This window comes from Lemur catta, chromosome 1 (genome assembly GCF_020740605.2).
Source record: "Lemur catta isolate mLemCat1 chromosome 1, mLemCat1.pri, whole genome shotgun sequence".
NCBI lineage: Eukaryota > Metazoa > Chordata > Mammalia > Primates > Lemuridae > Lemur > Lemur catta.
Genome location: NC_059128.1, coordinates 232,155,121 through 232,171,638, shown reverse-complemented (window position 1 = coordinate 232,171,638; position 16,518 = coordinate 232,155,121). Strand labels below are relative to the sequence as shown.

Here is a 16,518-nt window from a genome sequence, read left to right as displayed (position 1 = left end):
AAAAAAAATGTATCTACATTCTTAGCTCTCTGTATGTGCAATATTGTCTACAACCAGCAGCTTTAGAAAGTTTTCCTGTCTGTGTTTTGTTCCATCTCTAAGCTGTGTGATCTTTAGCCACTCTATTAAGTATTTGGGCAGATGGATGCAAATTGATGAAACACATATGGTTTAGATGGACAGAGATTAAGAACCCTGCTGGGTTGGATGTATCTGTGTAGTGATCACCACAAGTATCTTAGCTGTTTAGACGGTATGGATAAATTAACCCACTGAATCTACTATTGAATTTTAGTTGCTTTACTTTTTAGCTTCTAATATAATTTTACAAAATGTACTTTGCTTTCCAGTATTCCTGTAAAGTATTTTAGAGAAAGTTCAGGATCTCTAATTCATTAGTGGAAAACTGAGGTAATGAGAAAGACAGGCCAGAGTCACACAGCTGAAAGCCATTGGTTGCGTCCAGGCCCACGTTTCCCTCGGTAGAAGGTGCTTCCTCTGGGAAGGGTTCTCATTACATCATCAGTGTATTTTTCCAGATACCAGGATCCCTTGGGATGTAAAAGCTCTGCCTGGGGAAACATTTATTATCCCTAAGCAAGTAGTTAGATCTTTACAGAAAAGCTCATTATTTTTTTTCCCCAATTTTCCTGGTGTGTGTGTGTGTGTGTGTGTGTGTATCCCTTTCCTTAGAGATTACCAATTAGTAAGACTTTGCAAATTTACTTTCACATTTGATTTACTTGTTACTGTTTTTAATGCAAATGTTATGTGGCTGTCCTCTGAGAATCTGTTATTTTCATGCTATTTTTTCCCCAGAAACAATTCTCTTGTCCAAGTTAGCACACACACACACACACATAGAGCAGGTTATGAGACCATAGAAACGCATTTGGGAAAATGCTTTGTAGTGTACAAAGTACTTTCACTTATATTATTACAGGAATACTGTGAGAGAACTGTTATCACTGCACCTATTTCAGGAATGGAAAAACTTCTTCAGAGACGTGAAATGACTTCTCCAATAGTACATAGGTCCTGCGTCACAGAGATAGAACTGGAACCAAGAGTAGAAATCTCAACCCAAGATCTTGCCAGGATATGCTATAAGACTCCTCTCGAAGATGAGCAAAGGGAGGCAAAGATAAAAATCCTAGTCCCAGAGGGCTAGTCCCAGAGATCTGGTCACCTACAGAGAAGAGTGACCCCAGAACAAACAGGGATTGGTACAAAGCTGGTGAGCTGGAGCTAAGCAGCCAGGGTGGTGCAGCAAGGTGCTAGTGCGTGAGGAAAGACGTGTCACCGGACCGACAGCCTCATGGCGCCCAGCACGTTCTCCCCAGGCTCTCAGAGCTCAATTGTGCAGCTGCCCTTTTCTTTGATGGGAGTTATGGTGCATCTCACCCCACTTAGATGAAATGACCAGCATCTCAGCAATCACAAGATTTGAGGAAGAAGATGCTACACCTAGATACATGTATTTGTTTCCCAGGGCTGCCATAACAAAGCACCACAAACTGGGTGGCTTACACAAAAGATATTTATTTTATTGTCTCAGTTTTGGGGGCTAGAATTTCAAGATTAAGATGTCTGCAGTGTTGGTTACAGCTGAGGGCTGTTTGGAAGATTCTGTCCCATGCCTCTCTCCGTGGCTTCTGGTGGTTTGCTGGTATATTTCGGCTTCCCTTGGCTTGTAGATGCATCATCCCATCACTGCCTTCATCCTGACATGGCATTCTCCCCGTGTGCATCTATGTCTCTGGGTCCAAATTTTTCCTCCTTATAAGGACACTCATTATATTGGATTAGGGTCTGCCCTCATGACCTCATTTTAATCTCATCATCTGCAAAGACCCTTTTCCCAAATAAAGTTACATTCATAGGTACTGAGGGTTAGGACTTCAACATCTTTTAGGGGGACAAAATTTAGCCAATAACAAAAAGCAGATTTTTTTTTTTGCAAGGCACCTTCTAATTCAAAAAGAGTCATCCCTGACATGCCTATTTTAGTGTCACCTACTTCAAACATAATGATTAAATCGTTTTTATAAAGTTCAAATTTTTCTTGTTAGGTTTTTAAAATTTTTTGTATACTGACAAATGAACCTTTGAATTTGAATACTCTCCACCACCACCCCCCAAAATATAAATGCTCTACTGAAATGGCATGCTGCAATCTTTATGAGAATTTATTACTTCTCTTACCTGAACTATGAACTTCCACCCATTTGCATTGTTGAGAACAAATAAAATACTTAAAATGGCTCAAAATCAATGATCTTTTTCTTGTTATTATTCCAAAGGAAATCCTATTCACAGGAAAGTCGTTTCCAATGCAGTATTGGAAAATTTCTACAAGTTGTATTTACAAAAGGATTTAATTTTATATTTCTGATTTATTTTAAAAATAAATTATATTCATATTTTTTATAATTAGTGAAAGATTTTTTTAAGTGGGGTTGGGGAGAAGGGAAGGAGTAAAAAGAAGAAAGAACGAGGAAGAAGGGTAAATTGATGAAAGAGAGCAGCCATATGAATGACTAAGGCTACAGGTTTCTGTTTGGGTTAACCACAAAGCTGGTTTTTAAAGCTCTGTCTGCTGTCTGGTCTCTGCACTCAGAAATGTCTAGATTAGCCCTGCCTTGCTAGACACTGGGAATGACACTTTTTTTGTAGAGAAGTTTGTACCAAGGACCCAGCCAAGTCTAAAGTCTCTTTCTGGGTTTGCATTAACAATTTTCTTGGTTCTAATTCACAGGTAAGAGTTCCCACAAGAGAACATCTTGGGTTGCTTTCTTTATTAAAGGGTCTATACCCTGAGAGCTTATCTGTTTGCCTGGGTGTCCACTGGCCTCAGAAAAAGACAGCATTTCATAATGGAAACACCTCCCTGAGCCTCTCCCTGCATACTTGCTTCATAGGCCCCACAAGCCTGCACCCATGAGGAGGGCTGGAGTTAATGAGGAATGCAGTTTGGGTTTTCTCCATAGAAAGGTGAGAATTCTTGTTTGAGGCCAAGAACTCCTTGACTGTCCACTCCCACTCATGTGCAAATTAGACACTTCTGATTCCCAGCATAACTTCCCTGGGGTTAAGCACAGAAGCAAATGACCTCAGTAAATAGGTAGGTTAACTATTTTAATGCTCTAAGGATTGAACTTGTAAAAGTCTGAGACCAGTCCTTACTGAAAGAGACAAGCAAGAATTTCAATGCTGTAGCAGCATTACTGAAAGTGCAGTCTGAGAATCACTTTTAGCAGCATCACCTGAAAAGCTTGTTCATAAACATTAACAAGGTTTCCCAGGCTCTGCTCCAAACCAACATAATCAGAAGTTCTTGGAGTAGGTGCTCATGAATCTCATTTATAACAAGTTTCCCAGGTACTTTCAATGCACATTGAAGTATGAGGGCCATTGCAACACCCAAATGTATGTGGGGACAGCCAAGGTTCATGTGAATATGGATCCCAACTTGAACTTGGGGGTCCCTTGAGGACCAAGAAAATAAGTGATTTGTCACACTAGATTTATTTTCTTTTTTGTTTAAAGTTCAAACAGCCACATGCAATGTCACACCAGCTTTAGAGAGATTTTAGATAGAGTCTTCCCTGACCCTTGATATCTTTGGCAAAGTGTGTTTCCACAACCTTGTATTCTCTCCAGCACTTCACATACACCCATGCCGTTGGGTTATCAAGATCTGTTTATCTGAATTTCTTTTTCAGGCAAAGACAAAAGCTTAGCATTTTTCTGTCTTTATATACCCCTTGCCTTGCAAAGTGCCTGCACTGAGTAGGTGCTTAATAAACTTTTGGTGATTAAATGAATAATATAGCTGCTTTACTCATCAGGAATTGAGCGAGCAAAGACTTTATGCTGATTCTCACTAAACTATTGAGATTTATGACACAGGTTTAATATGAGTCCAGGTCTGGTTGGACTGCTATCTTTATTCTTAATATCTTAAAACAGTAGTTTTTTTCTCAAATGCTACCCTATCACCTCTGAGTTTGAAATTTGTTTAGGCACTCTCTTCCCACCCCGCAACGGAAAAGCTACACTGACAGCAGGTACAGAAAGGAGCCAAACTGGCCCAATTAGAGAGAAATTTGCAAATAGCACTCAGTTTACATATATTCAATACTAAGGCATACTCTCATTGAGCCAAGATCTACAAACACCTGTCTGTGGCATTATGGGATGCAATCCTGTGCATTTTGCTGTTCCAGATTCTTAGAGACTGACTACAGGGAAAAGAGAGCCAGTGCCACAGAGAGCTCCTTCGTTATTGAGACCTTGTCCCCCACCCCACTCTGCCTGAGTACTCTGGGGAGCTCTAGGTAAGGAGGTCTGTCAGGTAAGGCTGTGCAAAGCATGCGGGTGGTGGATGTGCTGCAAGAAAGGAAAGCATTTCAAGGCAGGCGTTTTTCCAAACTTGCTCTTTAGAATTACCCTCCAACTAGTGACCCTTCAGGGAGGGTTTAGTAGTTTAGGAAATTAATAAAATCAGAAAGAAAAAAAATTGATCATAAGTCCTGGTGCGTATGTGCACTCTATGTCCTGGAAACTGAGGGAATTCAGAGAGCAAAATGCTGGGGATGCGAGCACCAAGCGGCTTGGCACATCTGGCTTTGGATGCACTGACTGAAGATGTGCCAGAACTAGAAATGTAAGACATGCACGTCCTGGGAAAGGGTACCACCAGGGTTGGGGTGGTTTTATGGGGTTTTTGTTTGTTTGTTTGTTTTCATCTTTTTAAATAATGCTGAAATAAAATTGACTTGAAATAATTTTGGTCACGTGTGCATCCTCAATGTGGCACATTCTCTGTCATGCTAACTTCTTTTGATTTCAAAGAACACTCTCAATTTACCAGGCCCAAAAGTTGTGATGTTTTTAATTTAAACAGAAGGTTTTGCCAAACCTAGCACTAAGAGAAATATTTTCATAATCCAGCCCTTTTATCAGCTCCACAGCTCGGGTGTGGTTTCGTTCCCCAGTTCAGCATCCCTCTGTGCTGCTGAGAAACCAAACACAATGGCCGGGAAATGTGAGAATGCTCTTGGTGGATCAGATTCCCCTGCATCTCATGGGAGGGATGTGCCATAGGGAATTAATTGGAGAAACAAAAGAACCAAATTAAGATTTATATTTAACAGTGTTACATGTGACAGAAAGAAAATATGAGGGCTTTATCATAAGAATTCCTAATAATAATGATATTAATCATAGCTATCAATCTAACAATTATTGAGCACTGACTTGATTGCAAAGCACTGCACTGGTGGCTTTATGGATATCTCATATCATCCTGTCAACACCCTATAAGTAGATACTATTATTTTCATCGTCATTATCATCATCATCATCATCATCATCATTCATAGATGCAACCGAGGAGCAGAGAGATCAAAGAGAGATGACTTAGTCTATCATTTTGGTAGATGCGTGGTTGGTCCACACCCTTAGAAAACAAACCTCAAGAACCCAGCTCTAATCTATTCAGTTGAGATGATTTTCCCTATAGATTAAGCAGTGAGTAACCATGGAAGGGCATGCAGATTATATTTTAGAAAGACTAGTGAGTTAAGAAGAGTGGAGCTGGATACAATGACTCATGCCTATAATCCCAGCACTTTGGGAGGCTGAGGTGGAGGATTGCTTGAGGCCAGGAGTATAAGACCAGGCTGGGCAATATAGCAAGACCCTGTCTCTACAAAAAAATTTTTTTTAAAAATTAGCTGGGTATGGTGGTATGTGCCTGTAGTCCCAGCTACTTGGGAGGCTGAGGCAGGAGAATCGCTTGAGCCCAAGAGTTGGAGGCTTCAGTGAGCTATCGCACCACTGCACTCCAGCCTGGGTGACAGACCAAGATCCTTTTTCTAAATAAATAAATAATAAAAAGGAGAAGTAAGAGTGGGAGGATGCAGAGTGTGTGTGCTACACTTGTGGTGCTGAATTTGGTTTGGCCAAAGCACTCTGCTAGCAGAAAGGATATTTAGAAAGGTGCCTGGAAATAGTGAGATGATAGTTATTTCAGATTTTTGGCAGCCCCTGGCAGCACTTCTTCTAATTGTACATTTTTGAAATGTCATCCAATTCATGTGCATAGAATCTGGTTTATTCTGGAGGTTAAATAAAAAGGAAAGTAGAGTAGAATAATCAAGAAATGTAACTATAAAACTAGAGATAATAAAATTTTGGCTTGACATTTGACCCAGAGAGTAATTATTTTAGATATGCTTTTCTCTCATAAATAAATTAGCAAAATTTTTACATTTTCCTATAATTGCACACCTGGGAACCTACTTATATCTTATTGCCAAATTAGTAAGAGCCCAGAATTTTCTCTGAGTTTATGGAAATGTGCACTCATTTCTCAAATAAGTTTTTAAAGTATGCCTCATTGCTTTGCTATAAAACTAGCCCTGAAGTAGTCTCAGAGCTGCTGGTGCAAGCTTTGGAACATATTTAGCTCTTTTTCAGAGATAGCGAGCTCCTCACAGCAATGCCAAAGGCATGAGATTCTGAAGCACAGTGTGATGGTGCACAGCCAGCTCGTGCGCTGATGCTTGTGAATGACTAGAAGGAGAACCCCTGATAACTGCTATTTGGAAAGCACTCTTGAAGATTAGGTCTTATTTAAACATGGATATTTGGGGGGAATTACCTATAGAGTTGGAGTATACATCGAACTGGGAAAGAATCCCCTTTATTATGTAAACTCTCCTTGGGTTTCATCCTAAATCTCTTTGTCAATTAAGTGGGACTAAAACAGATGAAAGGAGATAGGAAAGGAATAGAAAAGCAAAATATCTTTCTTTAGGATTGTGCATAGGGTGACATTTCAGTATGAGAAATTCCCTTTCTATTTCTGTAAACTATTTCCAACATATTTATGATTTATGGGCTTTGATATCTACTTTACAAATCAAATATTAATTTACTATCTGAGTGCACATTCCTACAATTATGCCTCACACTCCAAATTAATCCAATTGGAATCTCCCTTCAGCGTCCTGGAAAGTCCAGCTTCCTGAGGGCAAATCTTTCCCTGCTGAAATACTAATCAACTGCACCCTATCCTGGAAAACTGGAAAATATAAAGGAAGAGATTTATAATGATTCATGTACCTAGAACCCAAAGAATCTAGGCCTGCATAAGAGTACGAGGAAATTACAGTTCACCCTTTATGTTGCATATAACCTTTGCCTTCCCTTCGTCATCAAGTAGTTTAATGATGTGCATTTCCTTTAGACTCAGCAGTTGGTCCTAAGGTCAATGGTAATGATTATGCTTGCTCCTTTCTAACCTTCCTCAGGTGGAGAAGATAGAAATACATTCTGTCCAAAGATGCTTAGGCTGAAGTCATTTAAGTGTATTGCCAAGGAAATAGAAGATAGATTCTTATCTTTAAGGAGCTTATGATGAAGCCAAAAAATTTGGAAAGTGTGTACAGTTAAGGAGCCAAAGGAATAAAGGCCACCAAGCAGCATACAAAGAGAAGCCCAAGGTAATCTGAGTGCCAGTCATAGGAGAGGACACAAGAAGCTGAGACAGAAGGGCTTTGATGAGAAGGCAGCATTCTTTGCCACAGGAAGTTCTAAGAAAATGAGTCCTCTATGAAGAAAGTGATTTTTTCTAGAAGGAGATAATTGGGCACCAGGCATCTTCTCAAGGGCCAGGGAAAACAATTTTTTTTCTCTCAAAATGTCAAAAGGGGGTACTAGTTTCTTCACTGATAAGATGGGTGTCTATCTCCACTATACAATAGTAATAGGAATCCATTATTGAAATTGAACCATTATGCCATTATGATTTGCTAAATAAGGATTAAGTCTTTCTCTTCTTTCTTTTCTTTTCTTTCTTTTTTTTCTCATAAGACAGTCCAAAATACACAGAATATAACTTGAAGCTAATATCCAGCTCTAAAATTTAGGTTCAGAATTTATGGTATTTCTTTTGCTCTTGTTTTCTAACAAACGGGCATTTAGTATAGCATCTTAAATTAAACCAGTTCTCTCCCAAATTTGAATATTTAGAAGCACAGAAAGACTAAAGGCATTTTAGCTCCAGATTATGAAACAACTCTTCATTCTCTGTTCATCTTTATGTGATTTCCTTCAGCTATGTGCCACATTTCTTTCTTCCAAAAGATACTAGCTTGTGGTAACCCTCCATACATCATATTCTCAACTTGTCTGATGCCATCTGTTTAATACAATAGAAAATAATTAACAGTCCTAATGCATGAACTGAATTTTATCTGATTCCTCTTCAAAGAAATGTGAGGCATTATTCTACTGGGCAAAACTCATGAGTGCTAAATCCTCCAACTAATTTTAGAGGTAAAACACGTTTTACCCAAGTATGGATGTTACATGTTATTCAACGTCATTGCACTCCCTTTTTCTTGCTGAATAATAGACTGACTTCTAGCAAATCCAGACCACTTAACAGACCCCAGCAGATATATTTTATATGTATAGTGGTCAACAGAATCCCATGGGCAGCTCCGGGTTTGCATCTCGTCACACGATCGACCTACTGCCTTGGGACAGTCATATAACTTTTCTGAGGGTCCTCATTTTCAAAATAGGGACACTGTTCTGGGTTGAATTGTGTCCCCCAAAATGCATATATGAAATCCTAACCCCCAGGACCTGAGGATATGACCTTATTTGTAAGTAGGGATTTTACAGAGATAACCACATTTAAAATGAGGTCATTTGAGTGTGCCTAATCTACTATGAATTATGTCATTAAAAATGGGGAAATTTGGACACGGGCATGCATGTGGGGAGAACACCATGTCAACACGAAGGTGATTATCTACAAGCCAAGGAGAGAAGCATGAAATGGATGCTTCTCTCACAGCCCTCAGAAGAAACCAACTTTGCCAATACCTTGATTTCAGACTTCCAGCCTCCAGAACTGTGAGACAATACAGTTCTGTTGTTTCAGCCACCCAGTTTGTGGTACTTTGTTACGGGAGCCCTAGCAAACTAATATAGACACTATTATAGATCCACCTCATTAGGCTGTATTAAGGATTGCAGAAAATATGTAAAGTGTCCAATTCAGCCTCAGGGTTATAACTGCCCTTCCTAGAACAATGCACTTAGCCATTGTTTTAGCGAACTTGGGAGGCAACTCATGCTCTCACGTGAAATGTGTTTCAGTTCTCATTACAGTGTCCACAGCTTTAGAACCTTGCACAGAACATCTCTACTTACTGCTTAGGGCTCAAGTCAGGCCAATTTGGTCCCAAGAAACCAAGGTCAACTTTGAGTCACTAAGGAAAACACGGCAATTGATGTGTAGACATACAAACTGAAACTGACAGATCTATGGAGATCACACTTTCTCCCCCGTTCTCTTCTGTCATCTAATCCATTCTCTTCTACCTACAGTTTTCCTCTGTTCATATAGAGTTCCTTAATGTCTTCCTTTAGCTTCCATGTGGTCTATTAGACCACTCATGTAGGCTCTTTTGGGATACTTTAACAATAGTTGTTCTCAAAATTTTAGCAGCATCAGAATCACCTACAGAGTATGTGAAACTCGGATTGCTGGGACCTACCCTCAGAGTCTCTGATCCAGTAGGTCAGAGGAAGCACTAACAGGTTCCTAGGTGCTGCTGATGCTGCTGGCCCAGGGACCACACTCCGAAAACCACTGTTCTCTAGTATGATATTCTGCTTCAGTTTTCACTGATTACTTATCTATAACTTTCTGGGTTCCCAAAATGTGTATTCTTAGAGGTATCTGACCTAGATCCTCTTTTTGCCTTAGCTATACAGATCTCTGACCATCCCATATATGGGAATACTTAGAGTAGGTAGCACAATCAGTTGTGGCCAATGAAAGAGTGAATCATGCAGCCCAATGCTTATCTATTTATCACCTCACGCCTTCTTCAGATTTTATAGGTGGAGCAGAGTCAGAGACCCTGACATGTGTCTACTCACAAAATGTGGGCCAAAAGTTCACTTATAAGTCAGATATTTGTCACAATGAGTTCTCAGATGTTGGTTTCATTCCGTGCATTATTAAAAAGGCTAATGTATAACATCTGCTGTGGTTTGAGTGTCCCAACCAAAACTCATGCTGAAATTTAAGTGCCATTGTAACAGTATTAAGAGGTGGGACTTTTAAAAAGGTGATTAGTTCACGAGGATGCAGTCATTATTATAAGAGTGGGTTAGTTATCGCATGAGTGGGCTCCTGTTAAAAGGATGAATTCAGCATAATTTTCTCTCTGTCTCACATGCTCACTTGCCCTTCTGCCACAAAATAACACATCAAGAAGGCCCTCACTTCATGCCAGTGCCATGGTCTTGGACTTCCCAGCCTGCAAAACCATGAGCCAAAATAAATCTTTCTTTATAATTACCCAGTCTGTGGTATTGTGTTATAGCAGCAGAAAACAGATCAAGAAAGCATCTAGGAATCATGATGAAGAGTTTTATGCTAATAGAAAAGCACATTCAGAGTTCTAACTCACATTGCCTGAAACTCTCGTCTTAGAGATTTTTCAGGTAAAATTATGATGGACCATGGTGGACTTGAAGCTTTGAAGTCCAGATGGATGGATCCAAATGCATGAACAGCATCAGAAGGAGAAACAGGATTTTATAGCAGGTCTTAATAGGTGTTTTCATATGTGGGCATATTAATTGGGTGTTTACCAAGGATTATTTATGTGTCTTCACAAGTACATTTTCTGTTCCTCTACAACATATTGAATCTTGGTTTTCCCCCTGGGTCAAGCACAGAGCTGTATATATAGTAGGTGGTTAAGTGTTTGATCAATGAATGAATGCTCATCATCTATTCATGGGATGATTACTGGATCATCATCCATGGTATTTGTGTAGAATCTTTCCTTTTGCATTATCTCCCTTAACATCAAAATTTGGAGTTTGTTCTGAAGTTATTTTTCAGCTTTTATGATTCAAGCTGACATCATTGTGGGCCAGTCATAGAGTGATTTCACAATCCAGAAAAATCTAACTGCTTTAAAAAATTTTAAATATAATTTCTTTACTTATTTCTGAAGAACTATGAAGGGGATCTACTGACCATGGAGATTACTTCTTTAACATCTCCTTGTCTCTCTCCACCTACTTTCCTTATGCCCCAAACCTATTTTTAAACTCACAAGAAAGCTCCTTTCCTACAGCTCTAATCCACATATCTCATCCCTTTCTGTCCCTCTCCTTTTCTCCCAAATTCCATATAAAATTCTGTATCAAGAGCCCTCCTGAGTCAGGATTGCCGGGAAAGTTTCGAATACTCATGTTATGCCCTGATACCAATATCAAACTTAATTTAGGGGCTTTTATCAGCATCTCCCCAATAATAATGGCTTTATCACAAGAGCTTTATTCCTCTAGAATTTTTTTCTTCTACTTTCAAAATACTTTTTTCGAGTCACAGTTGAATCTCTCCTTTGTGGATATTCACAAAAAGGTCAGGCTCACATAGATGGTAGAAATGATCATTAGTTTTCCCAAACATGATTCCACTCAAAAGCAAGAATGTTCTTCTGTCTCTGCTATGTAGATGTGCTTCTTTCTCCCCATACTCTCAACTCTCAAATCATTAAGCACAATAAGGACAGTTTGGGGAAAAGGGCTCTTAAATCTAAAAAATAATCCAGAGAATTTTGCAAAATTTTATCAAGTGGTTTCAACACTCTCTTTAGTGCAGATGAAATGCGGTCCTCTTCAAAGTATGAGAGGGCAGCTATAGACGAAGCCAATATTACTTCTAGCTTAAACTTCTAGCAAAACTACCTTAATCAAGGAGCCATTGTGTAATCTGTCTGTTTTGAATTCTATCGAGCAAGGAGAGAAAAACTTGGTTCTATCTTCCTCTGTCAGAAACTCTGTTTATTTATGTAGTATCTCAGAAACAGGACAGGATCCAAGGCCAGGATCAAGACACGGCGACAGGACGTAAAAGAGAAGACTATGAAGCCAAACTTCATTATTTGCATCCAAATGTTAAAAATAATCATAGAATGTGGAAATGGGCATTAACTAGTTTTACAATCAGTAGCCAACATTCAGGTTTCTATTGAAAATGACTGCAGTCATATACAGAACCTCCAAATCTGAGTTAAATGTTCAGTCTTGAAAAGGACACTAGGTTCCCAGAAACTGTGTCAAATCTTGAGCTAGCCTCATAGTTCAGTATCCTCATTACAAAATTTAAAATGAGAGTAGAAAAAGGAGAGATGCTCTGTGCCTGCCATGAGTCCCCTAAAATGTTGGCCACTTTCTTAGCCCAAGCTTGAGCTTTTATAGTCAATCAATTTGTTGAGTTCTTGTTCTTACTATTCCTTCAGTCTGGGGTGCTCTCTACTCTCCTCTTCAGCTTGGCAAATTCTTGCTTATCTTTTTGGCTTAAGTTTAAAAATCATTCATGCCAGAGATCCTTCCCTGGTCCTCTTTATTCCCCTTTAAACTAGGTGAGACTCTGGCTAGAGCTTCTCTCTGTAGCACCAAGTGCTGTTCCCAGCAGAGTACTTATCACACTTCTGTCCCTGCTTAGGAATTGTCTGTCTTTCTGCTCAACAGTAAATCCCATAGAGCACCAAGCCTCTCTACTTTTCTTACCATTTTGAACAAGTGTTTAGCACATATGAGGTGACAAATAGAGCTTTATTTTTTTCCTCAGGCTATTCAGAGAGAAAAGAAGTTTTGCAATATTTTTATATATAGTGTATTCTTTTTAAGGATTATCTATATATGAATTTATATGTTACTGCATAGTTTGAATTAATCTTACACACTAACTTTATGTCACATATAATTTTTACTTCCAGTTTTTTGTTTTTCTTCTTAGTTCCTATCCACGCTCCCCTCTTCTATCCCCAGTTGTTATTTAAGGACGGCACTTTCTAAAATTCCAAGGCTCTCTGCGCTTCAAAATTTGGAGAATTCTTGCTTTGCATGTCTATTTCTAGAAACTGTGCTTGCAGAAGTTCTGAGGTCTGTGACTTCAGCACCAAGGTCATGGGAAAATCCTTACTGTTCAGGAGGTTTCTGGAGCCCTCAATGAATATTTGCAAATCCTCTATAGGGCAATAGCAGAAAAGCCAACACTTGATTACCTTTGTTTATAGTACTTCTTTCTGAAATGGGTAGCCTCAACTGGCAATTGACATCTAAAATATTCACTTTGGTTTGGAATTTCTATTTTTCTTAGTAGTGGCAAGTTCTTTAAAATGAAAGAATTGAACAAGCATTGCTAGGGAAAAACAGAAATATGAGCAAGAGATCGGGGGAAAAAAAATCTCCTTTAAGTGTGTTCAAGTCTCCAGGTCCAGATTATTCAGAAAAAACTTATAGATCAATCAGTGAACAGCCAGAGAGAGAAACATGTTTGAGAGAAATATAAATAACTGTAAATGTGCTTGCACTCCAGAGACAGAAAAGTGACCTTCTGATTTAGAGATAAATAAGTTTGCTGTTGATTACTAGCAGGATTCTAGAATGAATATTAAACAGCCAATTTGTGAACATTTAGGCCAGAAAATCTTGACTTGATCCCAAAGGAGTTTTTTAAAGATCAAGTTATACCAAACTTAAAACACTACATCAGATGAATACCAAAAAGAAATTCAATTTCAGTAAGATTCTTGACAAAGTTTATTATCATTAAAAGCTGGATGGTAAACTGAGGACTACATGAAAACACAGTTGACTGAGTTTAGAGTTGACTGAACAGCCATATTAAAGGCAATTGTTTAGTAGATCCACTTCCTTTGTCCTTTGGAAGAAATAGTCTCTCTGACATGTCAGAATGCTCACCCTGCCTGGTGTCATGTTGATAATAATCTAGATGACATTTTTCAAAATTTCCAAAAGCCCCAAACTGGGAGGGAAAATATGTTGGCTAATAGGATCAAGATCAAGATTGAGAAATATTTAATATTTTATCAGGCAATATATGTAATAGCCAACATTCCACAAACTCATGATTAAGGACATATGTCTGAACAGTAATTTTTATTAATCAAGTGTAATATATGTTGATTTAGAAAAATCAAAACATACAAACAAACAAATAGAAGAAAATACTTTCAATGTGGTAGTCATTAGGGCTGTCTGCAAACATTGCAGTTCTTCTGAGCTTGTCGTATGATTGTACTTCCTTGCTCCCTCTGAAATGAGATATGGCCTTGTGATTTTCTTTGAACAACAAAATACCAGAAGTTTCACTCAGTGTGTGTAAGTTGCTCCATCCTTTCTTCCTGCCTCAGTGGCCATGGAAACTTCTGTAGCCTCCATCTCTCTGTGTCTCTCCGCGAGTCTGAAGAGCAGGTGGGGACCTCTCATAAATTATGTCAGTAAATAGCCTGATCAAGAATTAATTTTTTGTCACGTTAAGTCACTGGAATTTGGGGATTATTTCTTACTGCAGCATAATCTAATCTATTTTGAGTGATAAAACTAGTATTTCTGAATATAGAGATAAGAAATGTATTTGTGGTGTGTTAATTCCCAGATTTTTAGTACATAGGTATACTATTTATATAAGTTATGAAAATGTCATCTATTTTATAACATACTCGTTCACTTCATTATACTATGAAGCAAATATATTTCTACAATATCAGTTTTATAACTGAATAAAAATGATGGTACATCATTTGAACATGTCACACAACACCCAAACAATTTCCTATTGCTAGAACTTTATTTTTCCTATTGTTGTTATTAAAATGATGACACTTTTTGTACCTGTCTTTAATATTTCACTTAGAATATTAATAAATTAGGAAAGTGATATTTGGGGAACAAAGTTTTTTGCTTTCTTAAGCTTTTATCATATATTTCCAAATTATCCTAAATAAGTAATACAAATGTATAGTCCCACCATCTGTCTGAGAAAACCTGTTTTTCCAGACCGTTTTCAAACTAGTCTGTACATGATATTGGTTATTATTTTTATTTTTACCAGTTTAATTTTGCCAGCACCTTTGATATCTAATTTGTTTGAATATTTCATCATATATTTGTGGGCCATTTTATTTCTTGATCTGTGACTCACTTGTTTATGTTCTTTATGCATTGTTCTACTGATATTAGTCTATTTTTGTTGATTTGCAAGTGCTCTTGCAATATTAAGTTTGTTAACCCCATCATATATTTTGCAAACATATTTATCAGTTTTCAGTTTACTTTTTAATATTATTTATTATTTTTCCATATTAGAGCTTTAAATTTTAGTTAGCAAAATATAGCAGTCTTTCCTATGTGACTTATGTCTTTGGAGGTTATGCTTGGAATATCTTTTCAAGTATCCAAATAAAATTGACATTTCAAATATAATATTTTCCTCTAGTATTTATTATTTTATTTTTACACATACATTTTAATCCATCTGAAATTTATTTATGAATATTAAATACTACATGAATCTTTTCTCCTCCCTCAAAAAAAGACCTACTATTTTTAACTGACCTTAAACTCAACAAAAAACACTAGTGCATCAAAGTAATGCAATTTTAAAATTTTTAAAATTTAAATTTATAGCAATGCTTATTTCATTGAAATTAAAAAAAAAAAAAAGAATTTTCTATCCCTCGGTATCTGTTGTGGATTAGTTCTAGGACCACGAACACTCAAGTCCCTGATATAAAACGGTGTAGTATTTGTATATAACCTGTGAATATCTTCTTATACACTTTAAATCATCTATAGATTACTTGTAATACTTAATACAATGTAAATGGTTGTTATACTGTGTTGCTTAACAATTAAGGACAAGGAAAAAGGTCTGTACATATTTAGTATAGATGCAGTGTTTTTCCAAATGTTTTTCATCCATGGTTGGTTGAATCCACAGATGCAGACCCACAGATACAGAGGGGCGATTTTATTGACATCCTTCTACTGGAAGAATTCAAACAATGACTAAATGTCATTTTATGAGGAAATTTGTAGAAGAGATCCTTGCCTGTGTTGGGATGTTGGACTGATGATCTGTAAGACTTCTTCTGAAATCTGATTCTATGATTCCAGATTGTTTGACTTACCCGAAGAAAATGACCTAATAAATAACCATTGTTACTTTCAAAAATTTAGGTCTGATGTCTGAAAAAGGCTTAAACTGGGAGAATAAGATAGAGCGTCAGCATAGGGGAAAGAAGACTAACTAGGGGACTGGTGTGCTAGCCCTGGCCCTACCACCAAGTAATAAGCACTAGAACCTCAGGCAGATCACTTATCTTGTCTGGGCTGCAGTTTGTCATACTAAAATGAGAGAGTTGAACTAAAATATCATTACTAGATGATCTAAGAGTTCCCTAAAGCCCAAGATACTATAATTCTAAGTTTAATAAATAGGCAGAATAAACTATATAATCAGGTTTTCAAACAGAACTGTATGCCTATTCTAATAAACCCTGCTCATTTCAGTGCCTTATCTTATGGAGAGCCTCTGGAAGAAAAAAACAGAGGTTAAATCCAAGGTTCACATTCATCATTCATTAAAAAAAA

At 37.7% G+C, this 16,518-nt stretch overlaps 1 long non-coding RNA gene across 1 annotated transcript in view; it reads left to right on the top strand.

Annotated features, from left to right (window-relative positions):
* LOC123630556 overlaps positions 1–16,060 on the top strand; it is a 43,623-nt gene extending 27,563 nt beyond the window's left edge. Inside the window, exon 3 of the long non-coding RNA XR_006732702.1 lies at positions 15,866–16,060. This is a non-coding gene — a long non-coding RNA (uncharacterized LOC123630556). The remainder of the gene's footprint in view (positions 1–15,865) is intronic.
* The last annotated feature ends 458 nt before the right edge of the window (positions 16,061–16,518 follow it).